The sequence below is a fragment of the Chlorocebus sabaeus genome, chromosome 10, assembly GCF_047675955.1.
Source record: "Chlorocebus sabaeus isolate Y175 chromosome 10, mChlSab1.0.hap1, whole genome shotgun sequence".
NCBI lineage: Eukaryota > Metazoa > Chordata > Mammalia > Primates > Cercopithecidae > Chlorocebus > Chlorocebus sabaeus.
The window spans coordinates 15,413,730-15,428,687 of record NC_132913.1 but is presented as its reverse complement, the minus strand read 5'-3'; the positions used below and the strand labels follow the sequence as shown (position 1 = coordinate 15,428,687).

Here is a 14,958-nt window from a genome sequence, read left to right as displayed (position 1 = left end):
AATAAAATCCAGGCTGAGGTGGTCTCAGATCGAGATGAGGAACTTGTTGGGAATTGGAGCAAAGGTGACTCTTGTTATATTTTATCAAAGAGACTGGTGACATTTTGCCCCCACCCTAGAGATTTGTGGAACTTTGAAATTGAGAGCGATGATTTAGGGTATCTGGCAGAAGAAATTTCTAAGCAGCAAAGCATTCAAGAGGTGACTTGGGTTCCTTTAAAGGCATTCAGTTTTATAAGGGAAATAGCATAAAAGTTTGGAAAATTTGCAGTCTGACTACGCGATAAAAACAAAAACTCATTTTCTGAGGAGAAATTCAAGGCCAGCTGCAGAAATTTGCATAAGTAGCAAGGAGGCTAACGTTAATCTCCAAAACCATGGGGAAAATATCTCCAGGCCATGTTAGAGATATTAATGGCAGCACCTTCCATCACAGGCCCAGAGGCCCTGGAGGATAAAGTGGACTTGTGGGTGAGCCCAGGTGCTGTGTGCAGCCTAGGGACTTCATCCCTTGTGTTCCAGCCACTCCAGCCACGGCCAAAATGGCCAATGTGGAGTTTGGACTATGGCTTCAGAGGGTGGAAGCCCCTTGGCAGCTTCCATGTGGTGTTGAGCCTGCAGGTGCACAGAATTCAAGAATTGAGGGTTGGGAACCTCTGTCTAGATTTCAGAAGATGTATGGAAACTGCCCAGGCAAAAGATTGCTGCAGTGGGGAGGCCCTCATGGAGAACCTCTTCTAGGACAGTGCAGAAGGGAAATGTGAGGTTGAAGCCCCCACACAGAGCCCCTACCGGGGCCCTGCCTAGTGGAGCTGTGAGAAGAGGCCTACCATCCTCCAGATACCAGAATGGTAGATCCACCAACAGCTTCCACCACGTGCCTGGAAAAGCTGCAGACACTCAGTGCCGAGACCAGCTCAGCTCAGTTGTGGAGACCTGAACCCAGTGACACTAGAGGAATTAAAGACACACACACAGAAATATAGAGTGTGGAGTGGGAATCAGGCGACTTACAGCCTTCAGAGCTGAGAACCCCAAACAGAGTTTGACCCACATATTTATTGACAGCAAGCTGGTGATAAGCATTATTTCTATAGATTATAGATTAACTGAAAGTATTCCTCACAGGAAACAAAGGGATGGGCTGAAACAAAGGGATGGGCTCTGGCTAGTTATCTGCAGCAGGAACATGTCCTTAAGGCACAGATCGTTCATGCTATTTTTTGTGGTTTAGGAATGCCTTTAAGTGGTTTTCTGCCCTGGGTGGGCCAGGTGTTCCTTACCCTCATTCTGGTAAACCCATAACCTTCAGCGTGGGTGTCATGGCCATGACAAACATGTCACAGTGCTGCAGAGATTTTGTTTATGGCCAGTTTTGGGGTCAGTTTATGGTCAGATTTGGGGGCCTGTTCCCAACAACTCAATATCAGCCCATGAAAGCAGTTGAGAGGGAGGCCATATACCCTGAAAAGCCACAGGAGCAGAGCCACCCAAGACCATGGGAACCCACTTCTTGCATCAGCATGACCTGCATGTGAGACCCGGAGTCACAGGAGATAATTTTGGAGCTTTTTTTTTTTTGAGATGGAGTTTCATTCTTGTTGCCCAGGCTGGAGTGCAGTGGCATGATCTCGGCTCACTGCAATCTCCACCCCCCAGGTTCAAGACATTCTCATGACTCAGCCTCCAGAGTAGCTGGGCCTACAGGCACGTGCCACTATGCCTGGCTAATTTTTGTATTTTTAATAGAGACTGGGTTTCACCATGTTGGCCAAGATGTTCTTGATCTCCTGACCTTGTGATCTGCCCACCTCGTCCTCCCAACATTTTGGAGCTTTAAATTTGACTGCCCCGATGGATTTCAGACTTGCATAGGCCCTGGAACCCCTTGGTTTTGGCCAATCTCTTCCATTTGAAATGGCTGTATTTACCCAATACCTGTACCTCCATTGTATCTAGGAAGCAACTAGCTTGCTTTTGCTTTTACAGGCTTGTGGGTGGAGGGGATTTACCTTGTCTTAGATGAAACTTCAGACTGTGGACTTTTGAGTTAATGCTGAAATGAGTTAATACTTTGGGGTATTGTTGGGAAGGCATGATTGGTTTTGAAAGGTGAGGACATGAGATTTGGAGGGGCCAGGGGCAAAATGATATGGTTTGACTGTGTCTCCACCCAAATCTCAACTTGAATTGTATCTCCCAGAATTCATTCATGTTGTGGGAGGGACCCAGAGGGAGGTAATTGAATCATGGGGGCCAGTCCTTCCTGTGCCAGTCTCATCATAGTGAATACATCTCATGAGATCTGATGGGTTTATCAGGGGTTTCTGCTTTTGCTTCTTCCGCATTTTCTCTTGCTGCCACCATGTAGGAAGTGCCTTTCACCTCCCGCCATGATTCTGAAGGCTCCACATCCATGTGTAACTATAAGTCCAATTAAACCTTTTTTCTTCCCAGTCTCGGGTATGTCTTTATCAACAGCATGTAAACAGACTAATACAAGAGGTGTCAAACTCTCAGTTAATTTTTCCTAGGTTGGACAAGGAATTGCCTCAGAGAAAGTCTGGCTACATCAATGTAGATTATCTACAGATGCAAACATCCCCCCCGCAAACCAAGAAAACCCCCCAGCTTTTTAGATATTCTTTCATATCAAGCTATTATAAGTAGCCATCTTGAACTATGTGAAGAAAATCTATTTTGCAATAAAATATTTTGGCTTCCTTCACCTCTTTTCATCTACTTGCCCAAAGTGTTGGTTCAGCACTGAATTTTGAATAACACAAAGAAGCAATTCATCCTTGTTTATTGGTTACTCCTTTTAAGTAATAACTATTTAAAGATTTTGAGGTCATAAAGTCAATGAGAGTGATTAGAAATAAATACTACTTCTGTGTTTGATAGTAAGTAATAGGCAAACAGTCTAGCAAAACATGCCTTTCCAGTAACACTTTGGTTGAAAATTAACAGACACGTTCTTTATGAAGGGGTGTAAAGGAGTTATGTCTTAGTAAAAACATTTTAATCTATTTTTTATAATAAATGTCCTATTAAGCATTCAAATGCTACTGGTTGATTTTTGTTTTAATACTATGAACAATTCCAATGTGTTATTGAAATTATGATATAAAGGAATTATACAAGTTAACATTATTAGATTTGTTAGCCCAAAATATATAGCTTAAAGATCTGTTAGCTCTTTCCTAATTTATTCACTGGTATTGATAATCTTTGGATATCATAGAAGAATAAAAAATATACCAGAAAAATATGAAATATAATGATCTTTCCGTACTTCAGATGCTTGCTGCCAGATACTTTGCAATTGAACAGAAAAAAATGATGTCAATTCATCATATTTTCATTAATACAAAATGACAGTTTTTAAAAGTATAAGATAAAGTTTGATTAAAATTTTCAGTGGATGTATCAGTGCATATACAGATGTATATGTTTGTGTCAATATTAAGAAACCACCAAAATAGTCTGCACTTTCCTAAGGAAAAACATCATGTTTCAGAAAAATTTGCATTGATATAATTGCAAATGTGCTATTGAATTCCACAGTGAGAATCAACAACTGACTGATTCATTCAGCTATGCATTTGCAATAGCTTTGAGATGAAAATGGGATGAATTTTAACTTAAATTGTGAAGCCTAAAGTGTTTATAGCAGTCCTACAGCTAAGTATCATCATATTTCAGCTGATTTTATTTGTAATACCCACTGAACCTGAGCAACATTAAAAAGTCTAGTTTTTTTAGGAGACATTGCTATTTATAATTGGTTTCTCTCATTGTCCCTCTGCTGAAAAAGTATTTACTTTACCTTCAAGCATTCCTGAAAGTCTACTAATAAGAATTTTATATTTGAAAGGAGAAGCAATGTAGAAAGAGGGTGAGTCTTGAGTTTAGACAATACTGAGCTTGCATGCTGTCTCAGCCAGGATTCAACTATAGGTAGACTGTTTTCAAAATGTATGCTTTCACCGGCTATGCTATGTGATATCTTAAAAATTGAGTCCACTCCCCTTCTTCCCTGTACCCTGACAAAAATAAATGGAGAGAGAAGGAACTTCTGGGCACATTTAGCTTATTGTTGCTGGAGTTTGGTAATATATCTCACATTTTCCCTATGTATTCCTCATTCATTCTCATGTACATGCACATACATACACAAACAAGGTAGAGGAAAAGAGTATCTATTTTTGGCAAAGGGACTTCTGTACACCACTCAGGAATGTACTGAACAAAGTTGAAATTATTAGCTTCTGTAAACAATTTTCAAATCTCAGTGGCTTGATTTAAGAAATGTTTATTTCTCACTCACTTAAAAAAAAGTCACTGGAAGATAGGATTTCCTGGTTTCCTTTTAACCTTTAAAGGAATGTCCTGGTCATTCTGTCTTTAACTTCTTATAGATAGAGGCACTGAAAGTTGCATTCTTCCTATACCTGAAACAAAGCATGACAAATAAGAAAATATAAAGAGTTTTAGTCCTGATATTCCAAAACGTTAGGGATTTTAAATGTTTCTGCCTATAGGTTCAGGATCTACTGTCTACTATGGTATGCCTTCTAGGTACCCAGGGACCATGCTGTGTACAAAGGTGGTGGGTAGGGGGAGTTGGTGTTAGGAACTGTCAGCCTGACCAAGGAGGAGTATTAACTGATATTGCTAATGTATGGTGATCATAAAATCAGTCTGAATTTCAGTTTTGTTATTCTTTTTATTTAATAAAATAATTTATCAAACTATATACATTTTTATTTTCTGTACCCAGAGCAGATACCTCCCCAGTCGTCCTGTTGGTATGCACTGGAGACACTCTAAACCCAGTAGGTACTATTTGTATAATGGAAGCCACATTTGAAGAACTAGATTTTAGATTTAGATTCTCCATCTGGTACTCTAGTTTACTACTAGGCTTGAAGCTCCATCCCTAATCCTAGCTTGCTGTGCAGGGGCTGAAGGGTCCTGAGTGGTACTTGCCATTTTCATTCCAATTTGATTCCCAGTTAGGATTTATCAAAAGAGTTTTTAAATCATTTTTTTTTCTAAAACTAAAAGCAAAACAAAACAAAAAATTCTGTAGGTTATATCTGCCTTTCTTTCTTGAGCTCTACGTTTATCCACATTAACAAGAGTTAAGGCTTTGATTTACTTGACCAGATTACCTGGAGGCTTGATGTTTGTCCTGTTTAATTTAGAGTATGTTCAATTCCCGGATGTCATAAAGTGCTGTGTTTTGTCTAAAAGGTGAATGTGTTCTCTTGCCCCACCATTACCTCCTGTTAAACGGAACCCACAACTAAATGAATCTTTCTTACTTTTAAAAATGAGTTCTGCATATCCTGGTTTTCTTTCCTGTTTTTGACTTTCTGTAGTTACTTCAGTTTTCCAGACTATTTGCAGCCAACCTCATGTTTAATCATCCTCAGTAATAAGTGAGATGCAATTATTTCTAACTAAGACATAAACATAACATAAATATTCCTTTATGACAAACATAAAGCTGTCAAGAAAAGTAACTCAGCCATATCTAGATTTGAAAACTATAACCTGGCCTACCTAGCACAGGGGCTCCCAACTGTAATCCTAGAACTTTGGGAGGCTGAGTTGGGGGAAGATCACTTGAGGCCAGGAGTTTGATATCAGCCTGAGCAACACAGGGAAACCTTGTCTCTATAGGAGAAAATATAATAATTAGATAAACGAGGTGACACGCATCTAACCATTTTCTGGGAGGCTGAGGCAGTAGGATCACTTGATTCCAGGAGCTCAGGGTTATAGTGAGCTGTGATCACACCACTGTACTCTAGCCTGGGCAACAAAGAGAGGACCATGTCTCTTAAAAAATAAATAAATACAATTAAATAAAAAAAAAAACACATCCTCTGAGTTCTCTAAAAGCATTTTTCTTAGGATTTTATCTCTTTCAAGGAACAAATCAAGATAATGAAAAATTTTAAGATCGTGTCTATATGGCAGGAAAAATACATACATGGGTATTATGTACTACCTCTCTTATATCAGCCTTTTTGAAAAGTTTCTTTTTGATGTAGGAAGGGAATGATTGTCTGTATTGGTGAGAAATATAATTCTTTGAAAAATAAAATTTTGAGAGAATCTAGACATTGACTTCTCCGAGTAGTTGAAATTTCATTCCTCATGAAACTTTCCACTAAAGCTTTTTATTTTCCTTTTATGTCTTGAGATATGAAAGTAGAAATTCTTAAAAGTCTGTTTTCTTGAGAAAACAGAAGGAAAACAAGGACTGCTTTGAATCATCCAAAGATAAAACAAATTCCAGTGTAACACTGATCAACTTTGTTTGTGGTGTACATTGTTTGTGGTGACTGAAACCTTTAGTGAGAATTGTAAGAATAGATAATCTGACAGTGTTCAAATGACAACAAAATTGCTGGTCAAAGAGTAAAAAACTATGATCAGATAGCAAATATTCAAGTTTGACTACATATTAGACAGTACAGTTAGAATGATGGGGAATAGATAGAAGACCCCTATGCCTTTAAACAAATGTTATGGGAGAATTCTGCTTGAATTATTTTTATTATAAAGTAATGTTAGTCTTTTCCCACCCTGTTCTCACAATCCAAAGAACCATCTGATTATTTTGTTGTTCTAAAAAGCAACATCCCTTTGCTTACATAATAACAGTATGGCCAGTAGGGAAGCGTAAGAGTTAACAATTCATTTTGTTTTAAGGGATCAAACAAAACAATTATTTTATTTATTTTTAACTTTTATTTTAAGTTCAAGGCTACAAGTACAGGTTTATTACATATGTAAACTTGTGTCATGAGAGTTTGTAGTACAGATTATTTCATGACCCAGGTATTAAGCCTAGTACTCACTGGTTATTTTGCTTGATCCTCTCCCTCCTCCCAACCTCCACCCTTCAACAAGTCCCAGTGTGTGTTGTTGTCCTGTATGTGTCCATGTGTTCTCTTCCTTGTCAGTGACAACATGTGGTATTTGGTTTTTTGTTCCTGTATTAGTTTGCTTAGAATAATGGCCTCCAAATCCATCTATGTCCCTGCAAAGGATAAGATCTCATTCTTTTTTGTGGCTGTGTAGTATTCCGTGGTATATATGTAACACATTTTCTTTATCAGAGTTAGATTCCTTGACTCTTAAGGCACCTCATTTCTATTCAAACTAATTTTTCAATAATTCACAACAGAGACCGAATACACATACAACCACTGACCAGGCGATTCATGGCAATAGAATTCTGACTCACATAAGAAACTCAGAAAGTCAAATCATAGCCTCTCCAGCAGTCAGTCTAAACCCATCAGGACTTGTCAAGAGCCATCGCCTTCCCAGTTTGTATCCCACAGTGCAACTAAAGGCCAACCAGAAAAAAAGAAGTATGCTCCCCAAATAAACATAAGGTGTCCTGTTTATCTCTAGTCCACCTCGAGTTTCCATATGCTGACAATCTCCCATCAGATGGTAACTGAAACCTACCCTTTTAAAATTATAACACTTCCATTTTCCTTGATGGCATTTAAATTCTGCCAAACAGAAGTGTTATAACTAGCCTGAATAACTGGCTTCTGTGTGTTCACACTTAGGTGGACTTTATTTCCTCACACCATATATTCTTCCTTTTGGCCAGGTTCTTCTCTTTACCATCCCACAGATTGAGAATGTTTGCACCACAAGCTCGGAATCCTTATTTACTCTCTTCCTACAATATCAAGTGCCCTCCAGTCCTTTCAGCTCAGCCTAATTCTATCCACCCATCAAGCTCTTCCTCATGTTCCAACTCTGCTTTGAACATATTTTTCATAATCCAGTAACTCCAAGATATACACTTCTTATCTGACCTTTTGTGACCCTAAATGTCTGCATTAAAATCACCAAATATTTGTATGTATTTTTCTTTAACCAGCAGAGTCACATTTATGTGGTCTCTCATAATGTAAAACACTAATTCAGAGAAATACCATATAGGATTGCATTGGGAGGTGAGTGGTACAGTTCAAATGCCATATTGAAGAAAACATGAGAATAACAGTGTCTTTGGAGCTCATGATCATTTTATTCTTGCTTCTAGGAATTTGCTACATGTAGAAAAGTTCTGCCTTTTCTAACTCTCCACAAGGGTCTATGATGTTGAGAGGGAAGAACAGAAACCCTTGAGAAGAAATGTTAATAATGTGTTATGAATACATGGTAGATATATACATGTGTCTCGTGTGTGTGTGTGCATGTGGGTGTGTGTTGTTTGCATTCAGAGTTAATGTAAATAATGAGAAAATCAGTCCTCAACACACACACACACACACACACACACACACACTTTTCCTTTCATTTATTCTAAAAGTTAAAAATTGCAATTAGCACAGAGGTCTTGGTTTTACTTTGCTGGGCTAACATTGTGGTTCTTAAATGGTTCAGTGCAGGGGCCTTTGAAAACAGTATGCTGAGAATAGATAGGGCTCAAGGACAGTATCTCCAACTGAACTTTTAATGAACTCCCGTAGGCGCCAAGAAGGCGGGTAGATAAGAAAGAATATAGAAACAAGGTACTGAGTAGAAGGTTACATGTGGGAAAAGAAAGTTTGTTTTGCATTGCATTCTTTCTGCTGACCTGAGGTTTATGGAGTATAAATAAAGTGAGGCGGAGGCTCTGAGTGCGGCCGCCATGTTCTCGGTGTGTCTTTGTCTTTGTGTGTGTTCTTTCATTCTCCACCACCCCCGGTGCGGCCCCCAACAAGTGGCGCAGCGAGCAGGGTCAGCACGGGTGAGTAGGGGAGAACAAGAAGGGGAACCCCCTAGGAGCAGGTAAGGCTCAGATATTGTTAAGGGGAACCTTCTTAAGCTTTCATTATGGGAATTCCATCTCTCTGGCCTCAGAATATTTATGGCTGTTTCAAGGACTGTTGCTGTCTATGGGAGTAGAAGTGAAAGAAAAAGACTTTGAAGCGATTGTTTGCCCATGTTGAATAACATTGTTACTGGTTTCAGTATCAGACTAAAGTGCAGCTGAATCGGAAAAAATGGTTACAGGTAGTAAAAGCTTTGCTTAGAGCTCTCCAGTTAGGGGATATTATGCCTCTAAAATTGTGGACCTTGTGTAACTCTATCACTCAGACATTAGAGTTACTTGAGACTGATTCGGAGTGTGGTAATGTAGCCACAGGAGGAAAGGTATCTGAGGATTTGGAAAAATAAAATAAAATAAAATAAATCTGAAATGGAGCCCATTTGTGCCAGGGTAGCAAAAGGGGGAGAAGAGAAAAAGCCAGCTCTTTCTTCTTCTAAGGGAAATTCTGACATGCAGTGTATTATGGAAATGCTTCAACAAATATTACAGATACATTCTTCTAATTCACCTTTGTGAGCTTTCCCTGTTTCTTTTCCTTCTGCCCTGTTAAAAGAGAATTTTCCAGTGCCTCCAACCCCCGGGCTTCCTTATCTTTACCTTTGTTTGGCAAAGTTTTCTCAGTGCCCCCAACAGGCTGAGACGACTGAGGGGCTGAGGCGCTGAGGGGCGGGCAGCCTGGCGGGTCCCTGCCGCAGGGTCGACCGCACGTCACGTGGCCGAATCCCCCGGGCTGCTTTCTCTCCAGCTGCTCAGCCACTTGTTTTCTTACCGTGAACCTTGGGCTCCTGCTCGGAGTCCTTTCTTGCTCTGTCTCTGTTTTTGCTGCATTCTATCGGCAAGTCTTTAATTTAGGATATTTCACTGATATAACTGAGGATGAACTGTGTTTTGCAGCATTTTATTTTATTACGCGCTTTCTCCTAGATTTTGGTATCCTTTTTATGCTGACTTGATTAAACATTTTGGAAACTTTCCTGGAACTGATAAAATAGCTTTGATATGATCTTTTTCTTGAGGTCATAAAATAATTTACTTTGAAATGTCTCAGCCTAACAACTTTTGGGCTTTTGTTGTTTTGTGCAGAGGTGGGAAGGCTCCTTTGCATTTTTGGTATAACTTCTGTGTTAATGATTTTGTTGTTTGCTTCGCACAAAATCACTTAGTGATCCGTGTTTTCCAGCTTAGAGTTAACATGTATCATTTTGTGAATTAAAAAAAATGTCTGTGGAAAAAAAAAAAAAAAAAAAATTTTAAGGAGCTGGATCTGTTTCCAATTATTTGTGCTTCTTTTGCTCCTAATGCTTAGTTTTCAAATGGTGGCAATAATGTCCAATTTAATGCCTTACAAATTAAATTTTTAAAAAGAAATGAAAGCTGCCATTTCTAACTATGAACCCCTATCCTTGGTCTTCTTGATATTTTTTCATCAGAAAATTTGATAATTTCTATATACTGGAAGACTTTGGGGAAGGCTTTTCTTGATCGTTCTCAGTGGTTACAATTGCACAGCTGGTAAATGAACAAGGCGCATGTACAGGCTAGAAAAAATGTTATGTGTGATCCCCCAGGAGCCACTGAGGAACAACTCACAGGCACGGGCCAATATGCTACTTTTAGTGCTAAGGCTGGTCTAGAAGATGTTGCCCTTACTTAAATCAAGACTGTTTTTAAGGGCCTAAAATAAGGTAGAGATAACAGGAAAATCTTCCCTTTCCTCTGTGAAGATTTTACAGGGCACAAATGAACAATATTCAAATTTCGTAGCCCGTCTTCAGGATGCTGTCTTGAAAATTGTGGGTGCTGACCTTGCTTCAAAAATTTTGTTACAAACGTTGTCTTTTAAAAATGCATATGCTGACTGTCAAAAATTGTTAAAATCATTAAAGGCCAATGGGGCCAATTTAGATAAATATATTAAAACTTGTGTTAGTGTTGGAGGGGCTATTTATAATGCTCAATTATTTGCTGGAGCTTTGTCTAAAGCCTTAAAAGGAAATAACAAACAAGGTGTTTGCTTTCAGTAACAGAGTTAAGACAGTTTTATAAATGTATCCAAGGTCATATAGCTATTATATTTTGAAAATATGACTTTCTGTCCCCAGAGCTTACATGCTTAACCCTTTCCTCTAGACTGCTCTATAAAGTACAAAAATGGTAGTCACCCTCCTTGGAATAATCGGAGGAAAGAAAAATCAATAACTAAGTAAAAGTTGTATCTCAGCACCAGATCCAATCCCAATTTCAAGTATCCATTTAGCCTTGGATAGCATCATTGTGTTTTGAAAACCAAAATCCGTTGAGTATTTTGTGGTCCACCATCTTTTACAAAGCAGATACTCTATTGAATAGTAAACTACAAACTGAATTTCTGTACCTGTAATCACCTTATTTGTTTACAAATATTTGTTATTGACTAAATCTGCATACAATACCCAGTGAGCAATGGCCTACAACATCAAGGAATAAATTCAAGTCCTCCTTAAGGATCCCACACCTTACCCCAGTTTCTCAGCTTTATGTGGCAACTAAGCAGAGCGCCGCTGCTGACTTAGTTATTACTCAGCCTTATACTTTGTCTCCTAATAGAGGAGTATATAAATTAGCTATTAGAGAGTGTGGCCCTTTGCCAAAAGGACATAATGTTACTAATAAAAGTCTTATTATGGTTTAAGTCTCACAATTTATTTGCCTAGAGGCAGGGGAATGTATTCTCAATAGGGAGGGTTTGGTAGCACAGAAAAAACTGTTTTTTGGGAAACCTTAGTTTCTAATCAAAAGCCCTTATGTTCTTTGCACATTAATGAAATAGTTTAGGGTTAATTGATACGGTGGTAAATATGTCTATTATTTGTTTAAATTAGAGGCCTATACAATAGGAAAAAAGACAAGTTGCAGTTATACTCACTGGCTTGGGTGCTGCTTCTGTGGTTTATCAAGACGTAGAACCTTTAACCTGTGTCGGTCCTAAAGGTTAACAAGGTCAAGTGTTTTTTTTTATTTTTATATTGTTCCTATCAATATTAATTTTTGGGAACAAGATCTTTCACAACAATTTGCTGCTTTTAAAACATTCCTCATATTTCCTCAGCTGCCAAAAATACGATGTTCAAAATGGGCTACAATCCTTTAAACTCATAGCCACCACTCCTATTTATGTGAAACAGTGACCATTATTTAAAGAAATACTTAGGATTCTAAAAGAGTAAGTCAAAAAACAAATGGCCGAGAGGAATATAAAGCCACGTATTTCTGCATGGAATTCCCGTCTTTGTCTTGTCTTAAAACTATAAATGTTTACATTAAACCTAGGGAAAGTTTACAGCCTGGTCTTCCTAATCCTGCCCTTATCCCACAAAGTTAAAAATTAATGGTCATAGATCTCAAAAATTGTTTTTTCTTTATTCAGTTACAACATCTTTTTTCTATTCTAGAAGGAGACAGTCACTTGGACAGCTCACGTCATTTAACTCCTTTGGCTTTACAGGAACTCCAGCTTGTGGAAGAGCAACTTCAAAAGGCTCATTTACATTATATCCTTCCCGATGTTCCCCTTTCCCTTTGTTTATTTCATACTTTACATTCTCCTACAGGAATGATTCATCAGACCAATCAGCCGCTAAAATGGATCTTTTTGTCCAATAAAACATCTAAACACTTGGCTACTTATATCGATCGTTTAGCTGAACTGATCATCAAAGGACGGCATCACTGTCAACAACTTTGGGGAGGAGATCCTTCCTTAATTATCTCTCAATTCACTCATAGTCAGATCATTTATCTTCTTGCAACTTCTGATTCTTGGCAAGAAGCTTCATCAATCTTGAGTTACAGTTTATCCTTATCCCTCGGTGCAATAGGGAGAATTGTTTACTATTCTCATGGTCTTACTTAATTTCCCTACTACTGGTTGAAATATTGTTAGTGATTCTCAATATGCCGTTTATGTTACTTCTTATATTTCTCAGGCCACTTTACCGCTTTGTGCTACTTCTTCTCTTCAAAAACTCTTTTCCTTGTTATTTTCTACTTTGAGCCAACGTCGAGCTCCTTTATTCATCACTCATCTTTGTTCTCATTCTCAACTGCCTGGACCATTAGTTCATGGAAATACTCAGATTGATTCACTTCTAATTGGCCACCTGCAGGCTGCAGAACAAGAACATGCTCTACATCACACTAATAGTTCTGGCCTTCAACGACGGTTTCATTTAACTCATAAATAAGCTTGTTCTCTTATTCGAGCTTGTCCTTTCTGTGCTCCTTTGAGCATTCCATCCTTCCATCCTGGAGTTAACCTGAGAGGTACTCAAGTTAATCAAATTTGACAAATAGATGTTATACATAGTCCTTCTTTTGGACGATTAAAGTATGTTCATCATACCATTAATACTTTTTCTCATTTTCAATGGGCCACTCCGTTGCCATCTGAGAAAGCTGATTCTGTTATTACACATCTCTTAGCTTGTTTTGCCATTATGGGCATTCCTTTTATACTTAAAACTGATAATGCCCCTGCCTATGTCTTTCATAAATTACAAGTTTTCTTACAGCAATACAATATTCGACATATCACCGGGATCCCGGGCAACAGTCAAGGTCAAGCCATCATCGAGCGCGCAAATTTAACTTTAAAAACTCAACTATTAAAACAAAAAGGGGGAAATGAGCCCCCCCAAAAAACCACATTTTTTTGAAGGTTAACCTTTCTACCTTAATTTTTTTGATTTTGAAGGTTCTTTTTACTTTAATTATTTTTTGAATCAATGGAGACAATTGCAAGACTCTGCTGTCGTAACTCATCTTTCCTCACCTCTCTCGGTGATAGTCCCCGCTGACAATTTAAAGATTTGGTATCCTAATGAAGAAGGTAAGTATGTTCAAGGGCAAGTTCTAAAACAGGAATGGGGCTATGCTCTTGTCCTTACAGGGAGCGGACCTGAGTGGTTTCCTACAAGATGATTGAAACCCTGTTGAAAAGAAAACTGGATTCAGCATGCATTTCTTCCTTTGTTGGATGTGCCTCAGCGGGGGACTTATTTCCCTTAGTGAGGCTTTGTATGAATATTGCACTTATATTCCCTTTCCACCCTTGTATCAGGGAGTCGCCTGGGAAGAGGCGGAAATTAAGGTTTTCACCAATGACACTACTTGAATGCCGTCCCCCTATATAGACAAGGACAATATAGAACGGGAAACGGAAATTATAAACAACACATACCAATTTGGAGTGGAAGAACTTCCAATATGCATGGGAAATAATTCTCATTGTCTCGGAAAATCGTATGAAGCCTGGGTTGTTCGCTATAATCATAGTTATATGGCTGCTAATACTGTTATTATAATCATACTGTATATAGTAATGAAACTATTCCTAGTTCTTTACCTTTTTGTCCTATTCCAGAGGTTTCTCCTAATATTGAGGTGCTGGAGTAGCAACTATGTCGGGGAAATAAAACCCGGATTTTATTAGAATACAATGGGATGCAAATAACTGATTGAAGTGTGCACGGTGATTTTCAAATAAAATTTAGTCATACCTTTGAAATGGCACCGGGTAAATAAAAGTATTGCTGCTAACAATAATGAAACCTTGGTATGGTGTGAAGGAGGCCTAAGTACAGAGTCATCTTTGGAAGTTGTTAGCTGCAGGCGATGCCATTAGCACTTTTGTGGGGAATATGTCTCTTAATCTTTCTAACCCAACTAATTCCTTTCATATTCAGTTATATCGGAATACCTCTCGATATATTATTGCTTGTGTCCGTAAGCCCTACCTATTATTAGCAGGGAATTTAATATGGGATAATAATACGGGAATTGTTAATTATACAAATACGTGTACATTTTTGTCTTGCCTCAATCATTCTTGGTGGCACAACTTTGCTGGGGATATTTATATCCTCAGGGCTCGTAAGGAAATTTGGCTACCTGTTAATCTTACGCAACCGTGGGGGGCATCACCTCTTGAAACTTATATTTGGACTTCTCTTCAGCGAACCCTCCGTGCCCTTGGACTTATAATTGCCTCGGTGATGAGTCTTGTTGCCATTGCCTCCACTGCGGCTGTAGCAGGGCTCGCTCTTCATCAAAGCATA

At 38.6% G+C, this 14,958-nt stretch overlaps 1 long non-coding RNA gene across 1 annotated transcript; it reads left to right on the top strand.

Moving 5' to 3' along the window:
* The first annotated feature begins 8,330 nt into the window (after positions 1–8,330).
* On the top strand, positions 8,331–14,393 carry LOC140712558 (uncharacterized). Its single transcript, XR_012094173.1, has 2 exons — positions 8,331–8,820; positions 13,791–14,393. It is a non-coding gene; the product is annotated as an uncharacterized lncRNA (long non-coding RNA).
* Positions 14,394–14,958: the final 565 nt, after the last annotated feature.